Source organism: Lactuca virosa, chromosome 2, assembly GCF_052849685.1.
Source record: "Lactuca virosa cultivar CGN04683 chromosome 2, Lactuca_virosa_CGN04683_v6, whole genome shotgun sequence".
NCBI classification, from domain to species: domain Eukaryota; kingdom Viridiplantae; phylum Streptophyta; class Magnoliopsida; order Asterales; family Asteraceae; genus Lactuca; species Lactuca virosa.
Genome location: NC_136427.1, coordinates 233729715 through 233735477, shown reverse-complemented (window position 1 = coordinate 233735477; position 5763 = coordinate 233729715).

Genomic DNA, 5763 nt, shown 5'->3' with positions numbered 1-5763 from the left:
AGACATGTAACACTTTGGCATATTGTTTTCAGTAAACAGTATGCCATCAACATAAAGACCTTAAAGATAAATATGTTCTTATTAACTTTTTTGTAAACATATGGCTCATCGTTATTTTTGGTAAAACCAAAATCTTTGATTCTTTTATGAAAGCACAAACTCCAAATATGAAATAGTTGTCCTAATTCAAAAATAACTTCCTAAGCTTACATACTTTATTAAGATACATAAAATCAATACTCAATCAGTGGCTTAGATTTAAAGGTTAATCATCTAAATGAGTCTTCTATAAATGTAATTAAAATTAAGAAATTAAATGTGTTCGATCTTTTTACGATTCTACCATAAAGATTTTTTTTTTAAATCCATCCCTAATTTTTTTTACAAACTTGTTAATTTCTTTTGTTATATATTTTACCGATTCACATTGTTTGGAAATTTTTTGTTCACGTGACATCTTAAGTCAGTGTCTTAGTGAGAAAGAGGCTCGAACTTAAGACCTCTCGGGTGTAATATATACACTTTTTCAGTTAAACATTCAATACTTTTAATTACATTTATTTATATTTTTCTAATTAATGCACTATATAGATGTCCATACAAAACATATGAAAAAATAGCACTAATTATATACATGTTGACGTATAATTAACACAATGTTTACTTGTCGATATATGTACTTTAATTACATAACTTGTAATTAATGAAATGTATTAATTGCCATGTTACATTGCAATAATCATATACATCATAATCACTTATCAATAGAAACGATGTAGAAGACAAGAAAACAATATGCTTCCAAAGGAAGGCGGATGGGCGCAAGTACAAAGGCGGAAAACTCCGGCGAATAAAAACAGCAGCACCGAAACCATCTTCTATGTTACTAACATCCCAACCGGTGTAACAAAAACAGAGTTCAGGAAGATCTTCGCTCCATTTAGGAAGTTGACCGATGTATACTTTGCAGTGGCGGAGCTTGAAGTTTTGGTTTGGGGGGCCGAAAATAGAATATGTATAAAAATTGAAGAACAGGGGGGCAAAGTCAAATTTTATAGTTTTAGGCATAATATGTAACTTTTTTATTAGTTATGGAGTAATTATGAAAAAAAATAGGGGGGGGGGGGGCACACCCCCTGGCCCTACATAAGCTCCGCCATTGATATTTTGGTGAATAAAAAGGGGAGAAACGGAAAAAACTTCGGGTTCATTAGATTCGGTGATGTCACAGATGTACAGGAAATAGAACAAAAGCTAAATGGGACGAGGTGTAGAAACAACTCGTTGGAGGTTAACTTCAAGAGTCACAAAAGGAAAGATCCAATGAACATTCTGTTTCAGGTAAGGAAGAAGGTCCTTATCACTCTCAAAAACGATAATGGCGCAGCGGAGGAAGGTCACATGGAATGTCGAAGAAGGATTCAGAGATTGCAAATCATTTTCCGACGTCAACAAACATAACAAGGGCCCACCACCCTCTCTTAAGGTGTTGTCGCCTCCCATCTAGTTGTTAGTCGATGAATCAATGGACCTATGGATGCAATCTAGAGTTCTGTTGGGGGAAGCAAGATCAATTCATCATTTGGGACACACGCCAACACTCCTTTCTATCCATTGTGACAAATGTGTTGAAGTGAAATACATTGGGGGTTTAAGGACTCTACTAAGATTTCATCGTGCTGAATCTGCTCAAGAGTTATTGAATAACGAAGGGATATGGAAAGAAATGTTCAGATGGCTATAGGTAGGGGACTCATCTAACACCAGCTTTGAAAGGACTGTTTGGGTCAGGATGGTTATACTTCCACTCAGATACTAATGTGAATCAAACTTCAAGAAAATTATTAACAAGTTTGGAAGAATCATTATTCCGTTCGACGACATCAAACATCAGGTTGACATCTCTTGCGTCAAGCTAGAATCCTAACTAGCCAACGGAAAAATATAAACAAGGAAATACAAGTAGAAATAGATGGCAACCTCATGATGATTAGCATTTCTGAATTTGTAAAACCCTTTTCTTTGGAAGATGAGAAGCAGCCATATGTGTCCGACATTGATACAAAGGAAGAAGATGTGCAGGAAGTGGAGAAGCCAAAAGGGGATGACAATATGGGATTATCAAAGGCAGAGACAAACGACATGGAGGAAGGGGAAATCGTTGCTGATGAGGAAGGTGAAACTTCTCTTCCTCCTAATTCACCGGCCGCCCCAATGAACTCGCCTGAGGATCTTTGGCGCTCGAGCTGAATGCCAAAATTGAAATCGAAGGTAATAACGTTGAGAACTTTAAGGAATCCGAGAAGTCGAATCAATTAATAGATGAAAGTGTGGAACCATTGATGACGCATGAGACATTGGAAACAACGATATTGGAGGGGATGCATTGCAATACATGTGTAGGTAATGTCATTCAATATCCCCTCCCTAATAACGTGGCAACCCAAATGGAAGACACTATTATGGGCTCAAATATTGGACCCACAAACAGCAAAGTAAACAACATCCCGTTTGTTGGTTTGGTCCATTTCCGTCCACAGGCCCAACTAAAGTTCCATTTACGGTTCTAGTTGGTCCTGAACTGACCCATCTAACTGGCGGAGCTTCATAAAAAAGGAGAAGAACTCGTTCCCCGTCTATCTCAACACCTCTCAACACAGGTGATAACATCCACTTCAACTTTTCTCTCAATCCACTGATTATCACATCTCCTATTACAACGACCCCCCCCCCCTCATTCTTTAAACTTAAACTGTGCCCCTGCCCTGCCATTCTCATCACCGAATCAGTCGAACCGGATACATCCAACTTTGAAAAACATAATGAAAGTGAGAAGACTGTCAAAAATTTGGAATGAAATCGGGTTCGAAATCACAACTGATGACCCCATCCTAGTAGAAACCATGGGCGAATACGGTGAGAATATCGGTGTCCAATGAAAGTGACGGGTATGTATCTTCTCCTTATCTCTTTATTAATATTGAATTGCATGCTTATATTTGTGTGTTTTATTTGAGGATCATTCCTCGTGAACAGTATCTCTGCATTGATATTGTTTGATTCGAGGGCTACCCGATCTTTTGTATCGCTTGCTCTTAGCAAGAGGTTTTTTGGAGCTCCGGGGGAGATGGATTATCCTTTAGAGGCTGAGATTGTGGATGATTGAATTGTCCGGGTATCGGGGTTGTTTTCTTGAGATGTTCAGCGAGCAGTATCCGATTGACTTGGTTCCCATTCCTTTGCGCGGGAACAGAGTTATCGTAGGGATGGATTGGTTGAGCCCAAATGGGGAGGTGATTGATCATGAGCATCAGTTGGTACGTATTCGGACCCAAAGTGGGGGAGAGTTGGTGGTTCAGGGAGAGAGAGCTCAGTGTGGGCCGATTATTTGTTCAGCAGCTAGGGCCAGACGCTATCTTCGCCAGGGTTGTTCCAGATATTTCGCCTATGTTATGGATGCCCGGGATAAGGGTAAGGCGATTGTGGAGGATGTGTCGGTTGTATGGGAGTACCCAGATGTGTTCCCGAAGGATTTTACTAGGGTGCCTCCGGAGAGGCAGGTGGAGTTTAAGATTGACTTGGTTTCGGGTTTGGCTCCGATAGCCAAGGTACCGTATCGGTTAGCTCCTCCAGAGATGCAGGAGTTGACTACAATAAGGATAGGTCTCATTGGATGTATATTGACTACTGGGAGAAAAATAAGATAACGGTGAAGAACCATTATCCAGTCCTGAGGATTGATGATTTGTTTGACCGACTTTAGGGTGCATCTTGGTTTTCCAAGATTGATCGTTCGGGTTATCATCAGATGAGGGTCAGAGAGGAGGATGTGCAGAAGATGGCATTTTGGACTCGTTATGGTCATTACGAGTTCGTGGTGATGCCCTTCGGGCTCAACAATGCTCCAGCCACGTTTATGGACCTCATGAACCGCGTATGCAGGCCGATGTTGGATCGTTCTGTGATTGTGTTTATTGATGACATCCTGGTCTTTTCTAAGACCCAAGAATTGCATGAGGAGAATTTGAGGGAGGTGTTGGAGACTTTGAGGAGGGAGAGACTTTTTCTGAAGTTTTCCAAGTGTGAGATCTGGTTGCGCGAGGTGCAGTTTCTAGGGAACCTTGTTAACCAGAACGATATTTGGTCGATCCGGCCAAGATCGAGGCGGTGATGAGGTGGGAGGTTCCAAGGTCTACATCTAAGATTCACAATTTCCTTAGGTTAGCATGCTACTATCAAAGGTTCATGCAAGATTTCTCCAAAATAGCGGTTCCTCTGACTCGGTTGACGAAGAATACATTCACTTTTCACTGGGGGCCTGAGCAGCTGGTAGCTTTTGAGACCTTGAGACAGAGATTATGTAAGGCACTGATTTTGACCCTGCCAGATGATGTCGATGATTTCATGTTTTATTGTGATGCGCCGATCACGAGTTTGGGTGCAGTTCTGATGCAGAAGGGTTGCGTGATCGCTTACGCTTCGAGGCAGCTGAAGCCTCATGAGGCGAATTATCTAACACATGATTTAGAGCTGGAGGCTGTGGTTTTCGCCCTCAAGATTTGGCGACATTACCTCTATGGGGTCCGCTGTACTATTTACACGGATGTAGCATCCCAAAATTTAAGACCAAAAATTTCATTTATAATTAATTTATTATAAAACCAACAGTATAAAAACATCCATAATAACATCCCATGTCAAAACCAAAGTGTCAATAATCAAAACATGTTATCACAAAACAATATCAGAGTGTAATCCCAAAGATCTCATGTGCGGAAAACATAGTGTGATGCGCTGCGATCGTCGGCTCCTTTCCTTGAAAAACAAAGTACCTGAAACCAAAACTGAAAACTGTAAGCACGAAGCTTAGTGAGTTCCCCAAATACCACATACCATACATATCATCATGCTGCCTAGCATATCTGGGTGCTGGCCTACCCATTCGGTCCCTTTCAACCAGATACTACCATACATAACTGTGAGCCATACAAAACAATCATATATCATAATCAAATAAAATGCTATGTGCCAAAACATAGTCTTGCCATTATGCCACTGGCCGCCACGTGGTCTTTCTTGCCAAGCCGGGGCACCCCCTTCGGTCTTACAGACAAATGCCAAGAGCCACCTCCTTGTCTTCCATGCAAGCATCACAAAGACAAGTAACATACATACTATTCTAATTAGCTAATCAGCATATAATGTGCCAGGAGCCACCTCCTGGTCTTTCATACATATTGCCTAGGGCTAACCCTCGAGTCTTTCTACCATACATAATAGCATACAGTGTGTCAGGAGCCGCCTCCTGGTCTTTCATACATAATGCCTAAGGCTAACCCCCGGGTCTTCCTACCATACATAAACTAAATGGGTCGGCATTGGTGCCTTAGACCCATACAAATAGTGAGGAGACTCACCTCGCACTGCTGAAGTCCCGCGAATAAATCCCTGGCTGCTGGCTGACAGATCCCCAAACTCTCAATCATCAAAACAACACCCAATTAATAATCGGGTTCCAATACATAACCATAAGTACACACTTAGGGTAAAATACCATTTTACCCCTAACCTAGCTTGGTCCAAGACCAAGGCCCAAACTCACACTTGAAGGCCTAAAAGCCAAATAATCAACCAAGGCCCATTATGGCCCACTTTTCCAAATTGGGCCCAAACCCCCTTACATGGGCCTTACCCTAAAGCCCATTCAAAATCCTAGTCCATACAGTTAGCATTTCGAGGGTCCAATATCTCATAATCATCAAG